Source organism: Pinus tabuliformis, chromosome 5_1, assembly GCF_031772625.1.
Source record: "Pinus tabuliformis cultivar Carrire ecotype Pingquan chromosome 5_1, CPIR1, whole genome shotgun sequence".
In the NCBI taxonomy this organism is placed as follows: domain Eukaryota; kingdom Viridiplantae; phylum Streptophyta; class Pinopsida; order Pinales; family Pinaceae; genus Pinus; species Pinus tabuliformis.
Window position 1 is genome coordinate 531,618,957 of NC_142305.1, and position 22,775 is coordinate 531,641,731.

Sequence of the window (22,775 nt, forward strand, 5' to 3'; positions counted from 1 at the left end):
CCCCTCCCCCTCTTGCCACCCCTATATTATTTTTATAAGCTTCGTCAAAGTAGATAATCCAACATTTTTGTTCCTTTTTCCAAGTTCACCATCCGAAAGACAAAGCTTCTAAGCCCAATCTGCAAGGCGATGCTTGAAAGCAGAGGTGGTGAGATTTTTCAAAAGATCGGTCAATGAATCTATCCACCATTTCTCATATTGATATAAAGGAGGAACTCGGGCACTTAATTTTGATCTATTGAATTCAATACAAAGATAAAGAGCCATAAGGGTCATTGACTTCATAGGATGTTGATATTTTAAAAAATGGCGATGTTTTGGGACAACCAAATTTTCCAGCAAAGATATTTGGGAATGGAGATCCAAAGCCATTTGAGATTAGGTTTCCTAGAGAATAAACCTAAATAATGTTTGTGTCATGAAGAAATAAAGGCAAATGTGTCGAGAGGCCACCTAATACGAGAGAATAAAGGACTAAGGGTTGTCGACCAAACCTGCTTAATGTAATGACATACGAGGAAAATATAGAGAACCAATTCTTCATTTTGTTTATAGAAGGGAAACAAGAATAACCTTGAACGCCCCTTTTTCTAAGATTATCAGAGGTCAAGATTTTTTTGTGGGTGAGAAGCCAACTGATAGTGTTGACTTTAGGAATACCATTATTATTCGAAAGGTTTTTCTGGAGAGAGGACCTAATTCATGTTTAATTACAATATTGGAAAACATGTAAATCAAAAAAAGAATCAAACTGTTTAAATATCTATTTTTTAATATTTTCTTTTAATAGCTTTTAATGTTATTAGCTTTCCATTTTGTTATTTATTTAACCTTGAACTCAATATTTTTTTATGTTAAAACTTCTCCCTCATATCATCTACCATATCAAAAGATTTATAAAGTGATCATATTATTAATATTATCTTATTTTTAAGATGGAATTTGAAAGTTACAAAAAATTATCTGGTTTAGATTTTCTATTTATATAATGTTTTTTTCTTAATTAATGGTTTGTAATTACATGTTTGGACTTTATTATCTTTCCAATCATTTAAAGTTGACTATATTATCATTTTGCATTATTTTATTGATAATATTATCCAAGTTGAATATTTTTTTTGGTAAAGTAAAGATTCAAATCAAACTTTAAAGAAAAAAAATAAAGCAAGGTTTGGTTGGTCCAAATAAACAAAGAGATACAAGAAAGAGCAAAACTATTTTATTAAATTAGGTTCACGCCCACACACACCAAATACATGGCAGTGTCCCATTATATGTAAATGATATTGATAGACTCGATAAAAATAACAACCTCGAGGATAAATATTCCTACTAAACTACAACTCACTCACGTTTGAAAATAATGAAATCTAGAACATCACCTCGTAACTCACACAATTCAGAACATTCATTTCTCTATTATCTTTAACACTCACCATTAATGGAGAAATGGATTATTTACCACACGTAATTTTTCTCTATATAATGTGAACTTATCTTTTCCTAGAGGCTTAGTAAATATGTCTGTCGCATTATCATTTGTATTACAATAGATTAAATTAATTTCCTTTGACTACATCTTTTTCTTGTACAAAATGATGTTTTGTTTCAATATGCTTCGATATTGCATAATAGACTGGGTTGTTTGCTAGTTTGATAGAGCTTTGATTGTCATATTTGATGATTGTTGGTCCTTCATGATTTTCTTGCATGTCTTCAAGAATTCTTCTTAGTCAAATTTCTTCACAAATTGCACTGCATAAGGCCTTGTACTTAGCTTTAGTGGAAGCCAAAGAAACAATTGGTTGTTTCTTGTTGCTCCATGACACAATATTAAATCCAATACTGAATGAATACCCAAATGTGGACTTCCTGTTATTTATATCCCCTGCACAATCAAAATTTGAATAACCTATCAACTCAACATTTAAATCATTAGTATACTCGATACCAAAATTTTTGGTCTCTTTCAAATATCAAAGGACTCTCTTGGATGCTTTATAGTGACTTGCATGTGGCTTAGCCATGAATTGACTAAGTATGCTGACTCAATATGTAATATTTGGCCTTGTTGTAGTTAGCCAATTCAAACTTCCCACCAATTGTCTATACAATGTTCCATTCACTTCTTTTGTTTCATCATCCTATTGAGTTTAACATTTTGTTCCAATGGTGCAGATATTGATTTACATCCATTCATATTGAATCTTCTGACTAGTTCCTGTGTGTATTTACTTTGTGTGACAAAGATTTCACCATTATCTCTCCAAACTTCAAGGCCTAAATAGTAATTCAGCTCTCCAAGATCCTTCATTTCAAATTCCCGTGACAGACAACTTTTGATCTTTTCAATTAACTTGGTAGAACTTCTTGTTATGATAAGATCATCAACACATACAAAAATCAACACAATATGTTATTTTCATCCCTCTTGGTATAGACATTTGAATCTCCTTTACTTCTAGTAAAACCTTATTGAGAGAATAATTTATCAATCTTCACATACCAAGACCTACATACTTGTTTGCAACATACCCCTTATTATCCCTAGCCCTTATTAAGGGTAGAAGGAGGCAGTTACTATGCTGACCCAACCTCCAATGTACTTTTATGGAAATGGGGTCTAAACTTTTTGATCTTTTACAGCTTCTTCAAAACTTAGAATGGATAACATGGTTTTGTTCATCTCATCGAGACCTTTCCAATGATATAAATTTTGTCCCAATCTGATTCTTGGATCAAAAGATATGGGCATTCAAAGATTTATCCTATTAGGTAGTGCCATGTCATCTGAACCTGCCACGTCATTGCCCAAGTCATGTGTCGCATCACACCACATGGAAATTTCTGACTCGCTCATACACAGGCCACAAATTAACCCCTATATGGATCACAATCCCAAACTATAACATAATATATTATGTATATTCGATGTACATAGATGCAATCCCTCTATGGCTACATGTCCCGAGAATGAAATCTCGGTGGATTTCAATGCAGCCCCTCGTTGAAATTATTGGGGGATGGCCTTCTAGGGCTACGTAGACGTCTGCGTATTCACATGGCCCCCCTTGAAATATAATGCACCCAGGACCACCTCACTTTGTAATATAATATGCCCAGACAATGTATTCCTTCATGCGACATGAAATTTAGCCCCCACTTACCAAGATTGCACGTTGTCACCCCGAGATTTAAATCATGGGCGTTCTACTATGCCCTTCATCCACAATCTCCATGATCTGGGGTTCAGGGTGATTTCATCAGTCCTAAACTTCAAGGTGATGTCATCCTTCGTCATGCCCTCCCCACGTCAAATTCCACGTAGTTGTGGGTTCCACTAAAATCTCTAGGCCCTCTACAAATTGCATAATTCTCTTTGTATTGGAATGTAGCGGTTTCCATAGTCTTTCGCGGAGCATTAACAGTCGCCAACTAACAAATCATCCTGGAGATTTTAAATCCTGAGAGCTTCCCTTTGGTGTCCCCTTTGGTAACCTCCAAGAAAAAATTCTCTCAAGGTCATCCAACGACCATGAGCATTTACACCTCGACAACCCATATTTCTTCTATCTAATCACTTTGTCTCCACACTTGATCACAGGGTTGAAAAGGGTTTAGTCCATTTCCTCCAAGATTCTAAGGTTCAACCCCATGCATATGCACATGAATACATATATATAGATAGTGTGTGTGCAAGCATGTCTGGGCTATCCCTCCTGAGCTTTGCCAAGACTTGGCCATGGTCCATAATCCACTATGCATACATACACATGTATTTACTTATGCATACATATATAAGTAATTACGCTATCTCTTCCGAGATTCAATGAAAAATTGGAGTCCAATGCATATAACCATATATTTATTGATATATGAAGGTTGGATACATGCCACTGGACCAAATTTCAAAATTAGAGTAAACACATATGTTGGCCCAGTTATTAAGATTATAGTTCAGTCCATAATTAGTCATAGGAAAGCAATTATTTCCCTAAAAATCGTTGCACAAGGCATTGACATTGCTCTCTTATGACTGAAGCCCCAATTTCATATCACAAATACAAAATTAAACGAATGTAACCACATGTATATGGAAACTAAGAAATAAGAAAAAATAAATACTTATCTTATGCAACACAACAATTTTCCCACTAAGAAGGGACTCTAACTCTCCACCCAACCTTAGACAATATATAGCCACATTTACTTATAGTTCTCACTGCCAACCTAGATTCCAATGCTTGAGGTTGAATGATTTTGAGAGAAACCTAGCCAATATTGATAGTTGAAACAAGATGTCACAATGTCACTTTGCCTTCATCCTCCATCTATACCAGCTTCCACTCAATCTTTCCAAACTTTCACACATAATTAACACCCATGCCATAATACCACAGTACAGAGAGTCTCAACTCACTTTTAGGAGAAGAGAGTCCACATCAAGGGAAGGTTCATCAGTGGATAAGCTACTGATGGGTAAGAGATCACCTCTCCAAGTACTTCATCAATGAGTCAAGCACCATAGCTTTAGCCCCAAGGAAACTCCTCGAGGTTCATTAGGCCTCACAAATATTTGAGTATCTCTTCCCAGTCTAGTAGGTTCATGAATCCATAAGCTTCCAATGGGTTCTTCAGCCTTTAGGCAATCCACTACTCTCTTTTATATTTTCATCCATCAATCCTCATTTAGGGTTCCATAGTTACTTCACTTTCCCTAGAGCTCGATCACTGTGATTCGGATCGTTGCTCTCCTGTGACACCTCTGACCCTTGGAGGAGTCTCTTCCAGTGCTCATGATTGTTCAGTTCTACTTTGTATGCATTGAATGAATTCTCTACTCCCCACTGCACAAAATGCCAATATGTTCTCTTCCTCCCAACTTGTTTTTGTGCCTTCCCAACATACCAACCATCTTTCTTTTTCCAAGGCTCCATGTAGTTAACTTGCCTTGAAAGCACAACCCATTCCAATTTTTTAATTTTTGACCTTTTTTACTTGTTGTTAGAACTAAAAGACACATGCATTTGTCCTTTTATTTTTTAGTTGATTTAATTCACAGTCAGTCCATTAAACTTCTCAGCCAACCCATGGTTGATACATTTAAGTCAACCATTTCTTCAAGCATTATTCTTCCTCAAGCTACTAGAATTTGTGCCCCTTTCTCTCAACCTTTTTAAATAATTACAATTATTTACAATGAGGAAATACTAATCAAGGGTTTTTAGAGTCCCCTCCCCCTTGTGGGAACACCATCCTCGATTTTCCATAACCATATACAAACATCACATTCTTAAAAACCAAGCACAACTGATATGGAGTTGTATACATACTGCTTTGCACAACATTTAAAATGTATTTACATTTTCTTTACTCAACAAATAGGAAAGTATATGTTTTCCTCATCTATTCATCCATTTCCCACGTGGCTTCCTCGAGCCCAAAGTTCCTCCACTGCACTTCGACTTTCCCTATTACTCAATTTCGGAGTGTGAGATGCCACCAATCGAAGATGTATAGAGGTTACAGTTGGAACTCTCCCTCTATTTCTACCTGTAACACAGACTAATCAATTACATGATTAACATCCTGCACATATCTTTTAAGCAATGAAACATGAAAGACATCATGAACTCTTATTTATGGAGGCAATGCTAGCATATAGGCCATTGTCCCTATCCTTTCAAGCACTTCAAATGGCCCACAAAATCATGGTGTTATCTTGGCACATGATCCAAATTTTAAGGAGCTCTTCTTGGGTCTAACTCATAAGAAAACATGTTCCCCAACTTGGAACTCCTTGTGAACCCTATCTTGGTCCGCATAGCTCTTTTTCCTATCCTGTGCCACCTTTAAACCGCTTCCAATGGTTTTCATTTCTTGTTCCATGCCCTTCAACATATCAAGCCCAATAAGGACCCTATTCATTGGATCATTTCAATTGATAAGAGTATTACAATACCTCCCATAAATTGCTTCAAATGGGCTCATCTTTAGTGATTCTTGATACCCATTGTTATAGGAAAATTCTACAAATGGAAGGTATTCTTCCCAATTCCTTGGTTGGTGCATTACATGCATTCTTAGCATTTCCTTAAGTCAGTTGGGTGCTTGCACTCAACCTTTAATTGTTGACACTCTATGCACTTTGAGATTAAATCAAGCACCTCTCTTTTCAAATTGGGCCAATAGTAAAATTTCTTGATATTTGTTAGTCTTTTGAAAATTTGGGTGACCCGAAAATGAATTTGCATGAAACTCCTTCAATATCAACTTCTTTATATTGCCTTCATTTGTCATATAGATTTTATTCTTTAATCTAATCAAACCATCTTCTGACAGGAAATATTCCTTGTCCTGATCACCCTTAGACTCTTGTTGTAATTTCTGTTAAACACATACATGGCAGCAACATAATATTAAAGATAAGCATGAGAGTCTATCTATTATTAACAAATGATATACATTTATAGTACATTCATATGACCTTTGGTTTCGTATTCCAAGGTCTATTGGACTTCCTTAGACTATTCATCTTCCACACCAACCCTTAGAGGATTAGGTGTCCAACATTCCCCCCTTAATCCGAAGGGTTATGTATGATTCCAAGAAGAGAGCTATAATAGAAAACGTGCAAAAATGCATGGCAGCACTAGGTTGAATGTGCTCTCTCAAATGTTGGTATAAGGGAGGTGGTTTAAGGATGACTACCAACACTGGAACGCTTAGTGCAGTTCCCATAACTCTTCCAAGTCTGGCATGAAGCTCAGGTCTTCTACTAGAGGAAGTGCTCCTAATGTTTTGAAGAGGGAAACCTTCAACCATGAAAGGGAGGTCTCACCCCGCATGAAAAGGGATAACCTCAACCTGAAAAGGGAGGTCTCAACCTATGATGGTTTAAGGATGACCAACAACTTTGGAATGCTTAATGCAATTCCTAGAACCCTTCCAAAACTGGAAAGAAGTTGAAGTCTTCTGCTAGAGGAAGTGTCTCCAATTCTTTGAAGATGCATCACCAACTAAAGGCATGCTGGGGGGCATCTTTGTCTCTGGCTACAAATCTGAATCTGGTATGGCAAGTTGTGGCTTAGGCTCGCTTGATGTGGCTTTGAAGCTTGTAGATGACCATCATTTCCCCCCCTGTCATATACAAAGTGAGATGATGGAGAAAACTCAACTGCAAGACTGTTCAATACTCTAGAACAAGTTCTGACATGTGATTGGAATACCTTCTTGGCTATTGATGCCCATTGCCAAGAGGCGATCCATCCAAGATGAATCTTTGTTCTTGCAGGAGGTTTGTTTCTAAAGCATTTGTTTGAAGAATGATTGGTTTTATGACAGTTCTTACATGGATGAAGATCAAAACAATGATCTTTCATATGGCCAACTCGGTCACAGTGTTGGCATTTCACAATTTGTTGTTGTTGTTGTGGAAGAGGAGCAGAATCTGGAATAGTTGAAGGTGAATTGTCATGAATGAATCCAGCACTGTGAAACTGGATGGGATTTGAGTAATCTAGAATATGAAAGGAAGCCTCGTTATCATATCCAAGACCTGTTTTGTGCTTGTTGCTGACAAGCTCTTCCCAAGGTTTGATGACCGACTTGGGAAGTGCAAACTGAATTTCTGCATCTGCATGTACAACTGTTGGGGTACTAAATCTGAATGAACTTCAACAATATTGACTTGTTGCTGATGGGAGTTTATCTCAATGTTCTGAACAGAATGGTACTTACGATGTTGTAGCTCTTCTTGTCGTAGTTTTGTCTCAAGCTGTAAAAACTCAATATTCTCCTGTACATTTTGGAGACAGATTTTAATTTTGGAAAGAGAGGTTTTGTTTATTTTAACCATCTCATCAACAGTGGAATGTATTAAGTTATCCAGTAGTTTCAATACATCATCCATTCAATCCATTTCAAACCAATATAATCAGAGAAATGATGTTATCTTCAACCACAAATTGACCTATAAAATGATAAATAGCTGCAACTATTAGATGAGTAGCAGGGTACCAATATCACCAACTCACTGTAGCAGACAACCCAGTATTAATTTCATCGCAGCAAATGATGATTCAATGCACTTACTTCTCAAATTACTCACATTGTACAAAATAAGAGCCAATCTTCTACTTTCTTTGCAAATGAGATTTGTCTAATAGTTCTAGAGCCTACTTACAAAACATCTTTTCATTCAAGATTCACAGATGCAATCATCTTTATAACTAAGTATGCACATATCTGACACACACCAAAGCCGGCATTGACAATTTGAGTAATAACATTTGCAATAGACCGAGTTCTAGCACCCAATCTCGTTAGCTCATCAAAGCTATCTCCGACTGAAAGAGTAGTTGTGTCCAACAACATGTACTCACAACATAAGAATTCATCAATGCACAAAGCTTTCGCGGGAGTATACACGGTCTTCACAAGTCAAGGTTTAATGCTCCTTTAATAAACTCTATGCGGAAACGTTTGATTTAACTATCCAAAGTCTAGACCTTTATAAACCTTTGAGTGGAACCTTATAAATCCTTCATAATCTTTGGTTAATTCTTATTACCCGCGCATATTAACCATACCATGGATTTTAGACTTTGGTTAAAACTCAACTTAAACCATAATACATTAATCCTGCTTATTTCCCATATAATAGAAATATTTCATAAACCACACTTAAACCTTACCTTTCTTCCATTCCACAAACCTTTGCACATATATCGATGCTCTCCTTAGCACATTAAATCTTCGTCGTCGATCTCATTCCTCAATCTAATGGTTATCGTGCAATAACTCGCGCCAACTAGCCTAGCCAATCTCCACCGTTTATTTCTCCTACCTTAATCCAACGGTGATCTCCCCATATCACGCGATGAAAAGCACGATAGTTAATACTCTGAAAGCACGTGAGAAAAGTTGTTTTGGGTGTGCTACGTGTCAACCCCTTAGGTTAATCGCGTGAATTTGTAAAATATCATTTACCATTTTGAGACCGCGTGAGATACTACTTACCACTTTCGTAGACCGCTCCATTATTCTGCTGTCACGTGGCTTAATCTGATCCCTTCACTTCTTGACTTTATTTTGCACGATAAGATCTCCACCGATCCTATTCTATCAATCCTGTCCGTTGATCTGGTTGATTCGACGGTTCCCGTTCTTTGCTGTTTAATTCTTTCTACATCGTTGATCTTCCGTGTGCGACTTGACTTTGCCTCATTTGTACTTGTATACGGTGCCACTCTACTACCTCCACCCTGTCCACCAAAGGTAGTTTGTCCAAATCCCGGGCTGCCAAATGTTGGAGTTGTTGACTAAGCTCCAAAAGCCAAACTCTGACCAAAAGGAGATGGAGTGCTTCCAAATGTTGTGCTGCTCCCAAATGCTGGAGTAGATGCTGCACCAAATGGAGTAGATGTCGAAGCCAAACAACGTTGTATATATACCAACGTTATATATGGGGAGACAACATTATATATGGAGACAATGTTCTGACTGGATGGAGAGTGGTAGCGTTTGGTGGTAATAATTGTGCATATAGCGTTGAAAGAGCCGTTGGTGGAGGCAGAGAATCCAAAGATGGAACTGAGGAATGCCAAGAGTCATTTGCAGTGGGAGGAGGTATGGTAATGTGGAGAAATGGTATGGCGTTAAACGAATATACTGCAACTGCAATAACTGTGCGTATCCATGGTAATAACTGTGCATACACAATGTTTATACACAACACTTCATCACAACATAATATCAATCAACTTATGAGTAATAACATACCAACTGCAATAACATACCAAATGGCGTGCCAGTTTTGGTTTCAATGCACAACGTTCAACCTCCAGCACAAATCTAGCTGAGAGAGGTCAGCCGGACAGTGTGCAGTATGAAATAGGCATGCACACAATAATAGCAGTTCTATCCGCAGCATGTTATTTTCCCCTGAGGGTCCCGCTTGTCTGACCAATCATTGTCGGTCCCTTGTTGACTTCTCCTTTTATCAAGTGCTTCAATCCACGTCGTTGATCTCACTTCTCTAGATCCAACAGATATCGCGTCATCCGCTCACCAACTAACTCGGACGATCTCCACCGTTGATGGGACCTGTCCAATCAAATGGTTGTCGCACAATCTCGCGTGAAATCTTGCACGACCGATATCTGGTCGAGAGCGCGCGAGAAAAGTGGTTTTCTCATGCTACATGTCACCCACTAAGGTTAATCACATGAAATTTAGGAATACCATTTCCAGCCTTTAGGGCGCGTGAGATACTGCTTACCACTTTCCAAATACTACCCACGTGCTTAATTCATATTTTAATAAAGACGCTTAAGCTCAATATTAATCATTAATATTAATCGACTGTGATATTCAATAAAATGGAAATTACAGAGTCTTGGCCCTCTTGGCTCGATTACAACAGTTTGTCTAACCTTTTCAGTCCCTTCGGTATTTATATAATTGACCTGTGTAGCTGTGAGAGAATTACAGTGAAATTACTCAGAACCCTTACCATTTTTTTTTATCGCTCCCAATTCCTTTGCCCAGCTCGTTCCCTTCATTCCTTCTGCGGCAATGTCGAATATCATTTCTTTCCTCAAAGCGAAGATGTCGAAATTCTTCTCCTTCTAGCGCCAGGAGGAGTGTTGTCACCATTTCTCATGGTCATGGCTGCAGTGATTCATTCTTAGCTGGGATTGGCATTCCATTAAGATCATGGCGGTATCCAGCGTTCTTTTGCTTCCAAGATTTGACGTTTCTTCTTCCCGTGCAACTTTTTCTTCTTCTCCAACAGGCACTGAAAATGGTTTTGGTGGAATTCAACGGTTGAATATACAAGGCTTCATGGTTTTGTCTCGAAATTCTGGAAGATTATGGAGAGCGAAGCATAGGTTTTACAATGCAGTGAATGAGACTAGGCGTTAGAATGCAGTGAATGAATTAATCATATTCGATAACCTGCAAAGAATGGAACAATGGCAGAGGTTGCAGCTATAATTTAGCTGAGAAAACATTCATGAAATGCAGAACTGATGGCAGAAATGACCTGCACAGAAAGGCCATAAAACAAGTGGCTTAAATATGAGCAGGGCAGGAGGATGCCTACTCTGATACCATGCTAAACAAATACATGGCAGCAACAGAATATTAAAGATAAGCATGAGACTCTATCTATTATTAACAAATGATATACATTTATAGTACATTCATATGACCTTTAGTTTCATATTCCAAGGTCTCTTGGACTTCCTTAGACTATTTTGCTTCCACACCAACCCTTAGAGGATTAGGTGTCCAATAATTTCCCTTTTAACTATTGATATTTTTCATATTGCTACCCTTCATTTTTTATCCTTTCTTTAAGATCAATTCCATAGGAACTTATGGTTGTTATATGGTTTATTTGTGTTCTCCTGTTGAGTGCATAAACCACTCTATTCTCTTTGCCTTTAATGTATTTGATCTCAAAATAAAATTCATTGAGTGTGGCCAGCCATATGGCTTTCCTTGCATTTAATTTAGGCTGATCAATCAAATATTTCAGCCCTCCATATAAATATATTTTGTATAGAGGAGGTAGTTCCTCCACATATTTAATGCATGGATGATGGCGGCCAATTCCAAATCATGAGATGCATAGTTTTTCTCATGTTCATTTAACTTTCGATATTCATAACAAATCACTTGGCCTTCCTACATCAAGACTCCACCAAGCCCCTCTTTGTAGGCATTTGTGCAAACCACAAAATCCTTCTCAGGGTCTGTTATTTTTAGCACTGGTGCATTGGTTAACAATTGCTTCAGTTGATCAAATCTTGTAACACAATCAGTTGTCCATTCAAACTTCTTCCCTTTCTTTTGTAATGTAGTAATTGGGTGGCCAATCTTGGAGAAGTTATTAATGAACCTTTTGTAGTATCATGTCAGTCCCATGGACCTAATTTCAACCACATTATTAGGTGTGGGCTATTTCTGTGATGAATTTAACCTTTTCTGGATCAATTGCTACTCCCTCTTTTGAGATAATGTGTCCCAAATAATGAATATGTGATTGAAAGAATTCACATTTCCTAAGCTTTGTATAAAGTTTATGTTCTCTTAGCAATTGTAGTATTGTGGCCAAATGCTCTTCATGTTCCTCCTTGGTCTTTGAATAGACCAAAATGTCATCAACAAAAACCACTACAAATCTATCCAGGTAAGGGTACATCACACTATTCATCAAGCACATGAAAGTTGTAGGGGCATAAGTAAGCCCAAAGGGCACTACCACGAACTTGCAATGGCCATACCTGGTTCTAAATGTTGTCTTATGGATATCTTCATCTTTAATGCACACTTGATGATAACCTGATTTCAAGTCAATCTTGGAGAAGATTGTTGTTCCCCTTAACTGATCAAATAAATCATCAATTCTTGGCAAGGGATACCTATTATTTATGGTCACCTTGTTCACTTGTCTATATTCCATGCGTAGCCTGAGTGTGTCATCCTTCTTCTTCACGAATGAAACTGGTGCTCCCCATGGAGACGCACTTGGCCTTATGTAGCCTTTGTCCATAATCTCCTTGAGTTGTGACTTCAACTCAATCAATTTCGGTGTACTCATTCTATATGGAGCCTTGGATGTTGGAGCTTCTCTTGGCATTAATTCAATACAGAAATCCACCTATCTATGAGAAGAAAACACATGCATATCCTCAGGAAAGACATTTGAAAATTGTTTTAAAATAGAGTATTTCCTCAGAACATCATTGTCATCATTCCCAATGCTATAGTTAGCTTCAACGCTACTAGACATTTGCACAACAAATAAAATACATCCCTTTCTATGTTTTTTCTTAGCTTGCATGAGAAGTAGGTTTCAGTTTTCCCTGCAATATTCTATGCTCTCTAGCTTCATCAAGGCATTTGATGGTCTTCTCAAAACAATCAACCTTGGTGCGATATAAACAACCAATCCATCCCCAACAATGTGTCATATTCTCCGAGTGGTGGTACATTGAAATTAGCGACAATTGGCAGGCCATTTAGCTCAATCAAGCATGACCTTGCTATGTGGTCCACTTGCCTTGTCCCAGTGGCCAGTTGAACTAGCTAAGGCTCAATATGCGCTTCGTTTTTCAGTGCACATTTGTCAACAATGGTAGGACTGATGTAACATAAATCTGAACCAAGGTCAATAAAAACTGATTTTTTTTCATCATAGAGCATAGCTTCCATTTCTATAATCGTTTCTTGGTGATTAGCTTGATGATTATCCACTATTGCATAAATTTTGCATATATATTGTTCCACGTCTTTGATTGTCTCTGCTTCGTGTGTGTTGGATAGTCTCATGCAACATACTTGTGTTGTGGGAAATCCTTAAGTGGTTCTCTACACAATTTCGGCATTTATATGGACCCTTCTCATAACTCTTGGCTTCTTCTTGAGTAGAGTGGTTTTTGTTGGCAGTGTTGGACCTCTATTAATGTTCTTGATTAATAGGATTTGTACTCATTCCCTTGGTTGATTTTTATTTTCTCCTTTGAACTTGGCATTTCTTTTGAATTTCCAATCCGATTTATACTCAAGTCTATGCCTAGAATGCTCATAGTAGTGATTCAATTTTCAAATTCCATCCTCTAGTGTCTTGGACTCATCGAATTTAATTCTATCCTTAAAGGATTGTGGGAATCCACTAACATGCCTCTTAATCTTTGATTTTTCTTTCTTAAGGTAGGGAACATATATTAGCAGCTCTAAGAATTTGGTGGTATACTCCTCATCTGAAATTTGGCCCAATCTAAGCTCATATAATTCCTTAGCCTTCTTGTTGAAGTATCTCTTAGATAGATACTTGTTCTAGAAATGTTCCTCAAATTCCTTCCATGAAAACTCTTGTTCTTTTATGCCTTATACATTTTCGAGTCTTCCCACCAGATGCCAGCTTTTCCCTTTAGGCTAAAAGTAGCTACATTCACTTTCATGTTCTCGAAGTAGCTATGAATCCTGAAGAAATTCTTCATTCCAAGGAGCCATGCCTCAACATATTCTTATTTTTTCATTTCACCATCAAATGTAGGAGGCTTGGCCTTCTTAAACTCCTTTGTTACATATTCTCTCTCCCTTATTTTTCCATGATAATGATGATGATGTGGCCTCATGTGCATGTTCTCATATTCTTGTTCATGGGTGCTTAAATCCTTTTTAGGAGTACTTAGCACAGTGCCTCCTTTCACAGTGTCTTCACTTGACAACTTGTGCCTCTTTCACTTCAAGAACTTTGAATTCAAAAAATAAATAGAACTTCCATTTTTTACCTTGTGTAGAAATTGTAGTAACATACAACAACCTCATCCTCTGTTATTTTCCACATATTCTAGGTTTTTTCACTTCAACAACTTTGAATTCAAGAAATAAACAAAACTGTTATTTTTACCATGTGTAGGAATTGTAGTAAAATACAACAACCTCCTCCTCTGTAATTTTCCACATATGGTATATTATTTTCATTGGATAAAGAGGAAAAAAGTATTTGTCATAGTACATTTTTTAACATCCTTGTGTTTCAAAAATATTAACAATGAAAAAAGATAACAATTGTAATTTGATTAATGTAATGGGTTAGCTCAATCAATATGAATGATTGTTTTAAAATAGAGCCAGTAATGACATCTTTGGTTCTAGTCTCATTGAGATTTGAGTCAAGAACAATCCAACTAAGTTGAGCCACTGTCTATCTAAATATTGCAGGGAAAAAGGGGGAATGGAATTATCTTTGTTTGCCCTACCAACATCTGAAAGTGATTGGTCAACATGATCATTCATTATCCCTTGTCTTCAATATCCCAGGTCTTCCTACACTAGTTTGATAAGATAAGGTGCATCAATAACATTTGTGTTGTGACACAAGTAAATAAGCTCCAGTTGAACACTAAATTGGCATCTTTTGTATTCGAGTAATAAATGGCATCTTAATTTTCCATAAAAAGGAAAAAAAGTATATGAGAAAGACACAGACAAAAATCAATATTCCACCAAGTTTCAAGGATGTAGGAACATTAGGCTAGTTCTCAAGGACATGCACAATGTTCCCCCAAATTTTGAGGATGTAACAGGTGAGCATACCCCAAGTAATAATTGACAATTACAAAAATTAACAATCAAAACAACATACATCAACATGATCCAATTGACAACTACATAATTGATATTTGAAATAAGAGAATCATTTTATTTGTCACCATAAAACCATCAATACCTTGTATAATTAGATCCATGATTATTTAAACAGAAAAGAGTGAAATTTGTTTCTGAGTAGATGGGTCCTTCTCACTCTATGTAGAACTCCACCTCTATAGAAAATTGTCATTTGTTTATGGACATAACATTTTTTAGCAAATAAATCTAAATCATTTCTCGAATGTCCATAATGTTTCCTATGCCAGATCGATTCAACGTTAATACCAATTTCTTCAATGTCATTCGATCTACACTAGCAAACTTCCATAGTGGACTTATTATTGAAGGTTGTGACAAATTATCTTCAGTCCTTTATCTAGGAGCAAGTGTCAACCCTTTTGGAAGACCATTGTGTCTTTCCTTAGTACCGATTGGAATACCAGTCACTGTATCTCCTCTTCTGCTTGGAATGCAAGACCAAGAAATTCAACAATTTTTCTTTGCAAAGAACAATTTTCCTTCCATATTTCATGCAACCATCATTGCCACATGATGATTTTATTGGTTGGAAGTTGCACTTGTGCAGGTGATCCATGGTTATCGAGAGAAATGGGTGATGTGTCATGCAAGTATGGGGAGTGAGAGTTCATGCAGAGATGCAAAATGAGGGGGAAGGCGAGGTGGGTACTTCACACTCTATTTTCATCCACAATTCCAAACTAATGCAAAGTGTGACATTATTTGCTTCCTCCACATCTAAGGCAAAGTGCAGGGCCATGTGCTACTTGTTCCATCTGTACTTTTTCTTCCTCCACATTTTAAACTTGTTAAAGCCTCCTATAGAAACTAAATAGGGATTTGTATAAAGGATTTCAAGCCTACTTTGAAGACTTTGCATAGGTACTTTTATTCAAGATACTTGGCAAGATTTTCAATCCAAGATTTCAGACCTAAATACAAACTTGATCTTGGACATAGGGGAACCTTATGAATTTGGAGAGAAATTATGAATTCTGAAGCTTATGGTCCCCAAAGGCTTTCACTTTCTTTGGAGAAATTATGTCCTCTTTTGAAGAATACTTTGCTACTCTCTCGATTATTGGCTACAAAGAATTTACTTCATATGTCATGCCTTAATTCTTCACATAGAAGAGGCATGCATTCCTTAAAAAGATTTTTCACCCTTTAAGACATTTGCATCATTGCCTATCCTCCTTGCACACGATTTGGATGACTTCTTCCCTTGTATTCAGCTCCAACCTTTTGTTTTTCATTATTCTGATTCCCGTGGGTTGTTGTCTAATGCAGCTTTGAAACTCAATCCTTCCTTTGGATAGATTTCTTCTCTTATGTCTTCAACTCCAAGATTTTGTTGTCCATCATTCCAGTTCCCACAAACTATTTTCTAATGCGTATTTTTCTATGTTCTTTTCTAACCCATTATATTTTGTATCAAGATGGATTGAAGCTTCCAAATGCCAAGCATCTCAATGTTTGTCTCATAGTCTATTTCTGGCAGCCTTGCAAAAACTCAATCTAGGATTATAGAGAAGATATTTTACCATGATCTACTTGAAGGTCAACCATACAGGCATATTACTTCATGTTGGGTTCAATTTGATACTCTCGACTCATGAAATTGAATTAATCCAAACCTTCTTCTATCAGGGCTACATGACTGCAAGCAGACATGACACATGTGAATGTAATATGATTTGGATTTATGCATGTTTATTGGATTTGGGAAGACAGTGCAAGGGAATATTTACCATGGCCACGTAGATGATAACCTATGATGATTGCAGTCCCAAAAACATTGGACATAATCTTGTTGTGTACATTCTAAAACACTTCATAAGTTTTTAATTCCTTGTGAAACTATTGTGATAAATTATATCAAGTTTTTCCATATTGGTGAAATATACCATGAGTTTTATGACTGTGACAGACTACCATTGAACCGAGATACATAATTCATATCACTCTGAACTATGTTGGACAGACTCATATGCATTACCTGCAAAACTTCAACCCCAGTTGGGTGCCTGCTAGCTAGAAGTCAACCCAATCCACTCCAACCCAACTGGCGAATTATGCATCCTCGACATGCAATGTAGCCCTAGAATTCACCAATTTAGCTTCTTGGCCTCCAATTCTCTCTCCACATCCAAAACCTCGACTTGGTGGACACCATCCTCAGTCTCCACCCCATTAGTCTTATGCTTCCTCACATCAGTGATAGCCACATCCCTAAACAACTCAATATCAACAGCACCAGACACCATATGATACCCACGTCACTGAAATTCATTGGTAGGATCATGCGGCATTGCAAAGCCATCCAAGAAGGCTCCATTCTTAAGCCCCATAACACCCTTCCCTTCCATGTCCTTTCCCCTAAACTGCAACCAAATTAAACCTTCTACATTTTCTCCCGCAATCCTTCTTCACATGGTAACGAATTACAGTGGGCAATTATTTAAAATTGCAACACCACCATATTAAGAACATTATTATATTCCTCATCAAAGAGTTTGGATGAACATCCAAAAATAATTTTACAGTACATTGTCAGGCATACGTTTTTTGTAACTAATCCTCTGGAGAAACCAGAAATGTCTATCGGAATAGAGCTTCAAAGACGCCCTATTATGGCTTTGATACCAAAGCTCAGCTTCCCCCATGCAACATCCAGTAGGATGTGCCCAATTTTCACTATATTTAAATGTAATCCATCAATTGAAAACGTAGGAAAACATGTAAGGACCAACAAGAAGTTGTTGAAGTTATACTTACATTTGGTCCAGGAATTTGAGGCCAAATTCTCAACCTTCTTGGCCCATTTGTTGAAGTTGTGCAACACTGACTCCAAGGGATCTGCACATAGAAAATATAATCAGAGAAAGAATAGATAAAAACAACAAATGCCTCCTTGATCAAAGATTTTTTTTTTATGAGAGCATACTCTTTGAATGTTGTACTAGAGATGGTCTCACGATATATGAGCTAGGGGTCAAATTTTCCATTGGGGCAGTCCACATCACATCCTCTTGGTTGTGAGGATGGACAGAGGGGGTCATAGGAGTGCCCATGATTTTGGTGCACCATTTTCGCCTCTCTTCATCTGAGACAGTTGAATCAAACCCTCAACCTCCACCGCGGGATAAACGATATTCTTTGTCACTACAACTGCGGTACTGTTAGGTCCCTATAATTCTGGCGATGCCCCCATTACTATTGTAGTTTTATCCCTTATTAATATTGTTGTGCCCCTATTGTCCCCATATTGTTATTATTGTGCCCCATAGAATCCCTCTATTGTTATTTTTGAGCCTTTATATTATTATTGTTAGGTCGGCTTGGTTATATTGTGACCCCTTAGACTCCTATATATAGAAAGGAGGTTTTGTCATTTTTATCATCCAAGAATTGTTCAATTGTGTAATGTAAAGGAGGTAGCCCCCTCGAAGAGGCTAAATTCTAAGGCATTCAACTGTCTTTTATATCTTTTTGTGAGTTGGTTTCATAACATTTGGTATCAGAGCTTTGAATTCTAGGGTTTCGCTGCTCCAAACAGGTCATCGTGGCATTTGCACTATATATATATATATATATATATATATATATATATATATATATATATATATTTTTTGCGATGTTTCAAACGCTAAAAAAAACTATTTGGGATGAAATCGTTATGAACCTCGGGTCCAAATTTCAGAGCGTTTCGCGCTATTTTTGCGGAGATATGATCTGAGGAAGTTGGCCTTTTTGCAGACTCCCGAATTTCATTCCAAACAAGTGACGTGGAGAAAATCGTCATAACTTTTGTTTTAAGCATCAGATTGAAATTTTGTATGAAGCTACAGAAAGAGGACGGATTGTAGTTTCCTGTGTATATTTTTCAAATACTAAGGTCAAAACAGTGACATGTGGCACTTCATACAAGTTCGCTCTTCTGGAAAGGTTTATAATCAGGTTATCTTGGGTGATTATGCATAACTCCGCCTTGGTGAATCTAAATTTGATCAGATTGGTGGCATTGGAAAGAGAACACAGAAGGCTACTGTAGGTTGCAATTTTAGAACTGGATGATCTGAAATTACAGAGATACATCAAATTCAATATTGAGCTCCTACAAAGCGAAAAAAAGTGTGTAGTTTTTTTTTTTTAATTTTGCATAAGCTTGGTTTGAAAATTTAGTTTGAAGGAATTCAAAGGGCATAGTAAATCATTATTATTGGTAATTGATGCCTCGAGGAAAGAAAATGCAAACACCTAGTAAGCAACCTGAAAGCTCTACCATGACTCATGAAGAACAGGAAGAAATGCAACATGATATATCAAAATTACGAGACCAAGTGCAACAAATGTCACTCGCACAAAAAGTAACAGAATCTAAGATGGATGGTTTAAAGAAAGATGTAGAGGCTAAGATGAATGGCATGGACACTAAGATGGATGGCATGGATGATAAGATGGAAGAATTGAAGATAAATTTGAATAAGTTGCTACAAGAAATGGTCACTAATGGTGAAAGGGTAGTAAAGGAAACTCATGATGAGAGAAAAAGAAATGTTAATCATGATTTCATACACTCTAATGTTGGATCGAAGACCCACCATATTCCAAAAATCGATATGAGGAAGTTTGATGGCAAGGATCCCGCAACATGGATATTACAGATGGAGCAATTTTTTGATCTCAATAATGTGCAAAACACACAAAAGGTACGCATTGCAAATTTATATTTGGAACCAAATCAGTTTGTATGGTATCAATGGCTTTGCTCTCGTAAACAAATTGTCACTTGGGCAATTTTTACTGAAGAGTTGATAGCACATTATGAGGATACAAAAAGCAACACTTTTTTTAGCCAATTGATAAGTCTCAAACAAAAGGGTTCAATGATGGAGCACATTGAGGAGTTCCAAAAATTGAACATAAGGGTAAAAAATATTCCAAAGGAGCATAGGATTGATGTGTTCATAGGGACTTTAAAGGATAATATCCAACATGATGTTCGCCTTTGGGAACCTGATACATTGGAGAAGGCATTCAGGTTAGCAAGAAAAATGGAAAGCGAAATTATGGCAACCAGGAAGCCTACCACTCACAACTATAAAGATGGAAGTTTTGTTGCCCCTAGCCTTCCACAACCTATAAGGTTGACACCACAAAAATTGGAAGAAAAAAGAGCAAAAGGGCTTTGTTACAGTTGTGATAGCAAATACACTAAAGGTCATAAGTGTGCTGAGAAGAAATTATTCTACATAGATTGTGAAGAGGAAGAAGAAAATGAACAAGAAAGGTCAAAAGAAGAGGATATACTCCAGAAACAAAGCGTAGATAAAGAAGAAATGAATCCAACCATATCTTGTAATGCATTGGATGGAATTACCACTCCTCAAACCATCAAGATAGAAGGACATATCAAGAAGAAAAAGGTAATAGTGTTGATTGATTCAGGAAGTACCCACAATTTTATTCATTGTAAGATATCAAAAGAATTGAATTGCTTCCTATATCCAACACCAGAGTGTCAAGTGATGGTTGCAAGTGGAGGAACGATAAATTGCTCTGGAAAGTGCCATAATATCAAGCTATCCATGGGAGAATATGTATTGAATAGCCCAATGCTTTCCATTCCAATGGGAGGTGTTGATGTTGTACTAGGAGTTCAATGGCTACAATCCTTGGGTACAATAGCTTTTAACTTTCAAGAACTTTTCATGAAATTTTATGCGGAAGGAAAGGAAGTTGAATTAAGGGGTATTGCAGGGAAACCAGGAAAGATAATCAGCTCTAACGGTATGACAAAGCTTCTAAAAAAGGAACAATGAGGTGTAATTGCACAATTATGTTCGCTAGATGTTTCCACATCGAAATCATCTATTTCTCCAGATCTCCAAAAAGTCTTGGACAATCATTCCAAGGTATTTGAGACTCCCAAAGGTCTCCCACCTATTCATGATCATGATCATGCTATTCATTTGATTCCAGGAAGTGTTCCTCCAAACATCAGGCCGTACAGATATCCCTATTCCCAAAAGAGTGAAATTGAACGTATGGTTGCAGAAATGCTAGAGGCTGGTATAATTCAACCTAGCCAAAGTTCTTTCTTTGCTCCAGTAGTATTGGTGCACAAGAAGGATGGATCATGGCACATGTGTCCAGATTATAGGGAGCTCAACAAGCTCACTATTAAAGATAAGTTTCCCATTCCTGTCATTGACGAATTATTGGATGAATTGCATGGATCAATTTACTTCACCAAGTTGGATCTTCGTTTAGGATATCATCAAATCAAAATGAAGACTAAAGACATTCCGAAAACAACATTTAGAACTCATGAGGGTCACTATGAATTTTTGGTCATGCCTTTTGGCCTTACCAATGCACCTTCTACATTTCAAGGTTTGATGAATTCCATTTTCAAACCCTTCCTTAGAAAATTTGTGTTAGTATTTTTTTATGATATACTAATCTACAACAAGTCTTGGAAGGATCATGTTGAACATGTTGACAGGGTGCTACAACTATTGGAGGAGAAACAATTATATGCAAAAAGATCCAAATGTTTCTTTGGAGTACAAGAGGTGGAATATCTGGGTCATATTGTATCTCATGAAGGAGTTAAGGTAGACCCTAACAAAATTAAAGCCATTAAGGAATGGAAAATCCCCACATCCATAAAGCATTTGCGAGGATTTCTCGGGTTGACAGGGTATTATCACAAGTTTGTTAAGAATTATGGGAAAATAGCAGCACCTCTAACAACATTATTGAAGAAAGATGCATTTTCATGGACTCCAGAAGCAACAAAGGCCTTCGAACATCTTAAAGAGGCAATGTGCCAAGCACCGGTCTTAGCTACACCAGAATTCATAAAAACCTTTATTGTGGAATGTGATGCTTCAGGAAATGGAATTAGTGTTATTTTAATGCAAGATGAAAGACCCATTGCTTTCGAAAGTCGTCCAATCAAGGGAAAGTATTTACACAAAGCTATTTATGAGAAGGAAATGTTGGAAATACTACATGCACTTAAGAAATGGCGACACTACCTGATGGGAAGACACTTCAAGGTAAAAACGGATCATGATAGCCTTAAATACATTTTAGAACAAATATTATCCTCTGGAGAACAACAAAAATGGGTCACAAAGATGTTGGGTTATGACTTTGAAATCATCTACAAAAAAGGGAAGGAAAATTTTGTGGCAGATGCACTCTCAAGAAAGGATGAGGATGTGGAAGCATTGTTGTGCGCCATTTCTATTATCCAACCAGATTGGATAAATGAAGCAAGGGAGGAATGGAAGAATGATGAAGAAGTGTGGACACTTATTCAAAAGTTACAACAAGATTCTAGTACATCTGATACATTTAGCTGGAAAAATGATTCGTTATGGTACAAAGATCGCTTATACCTCTCTAAGAACTCCTAACTCAAACAAAAGATTCTTCTGGAATTGGATGCTTCTCCCTTAGGAGGGCACTCAGGATTTTTAAAAACTTACCACGGGGTTAAGAAGGAATTTTTTTGGGATGGCCTTAAATCAGATATTCAAAGGTTTGTGGCGGAATGTTTGGTTTGCCAA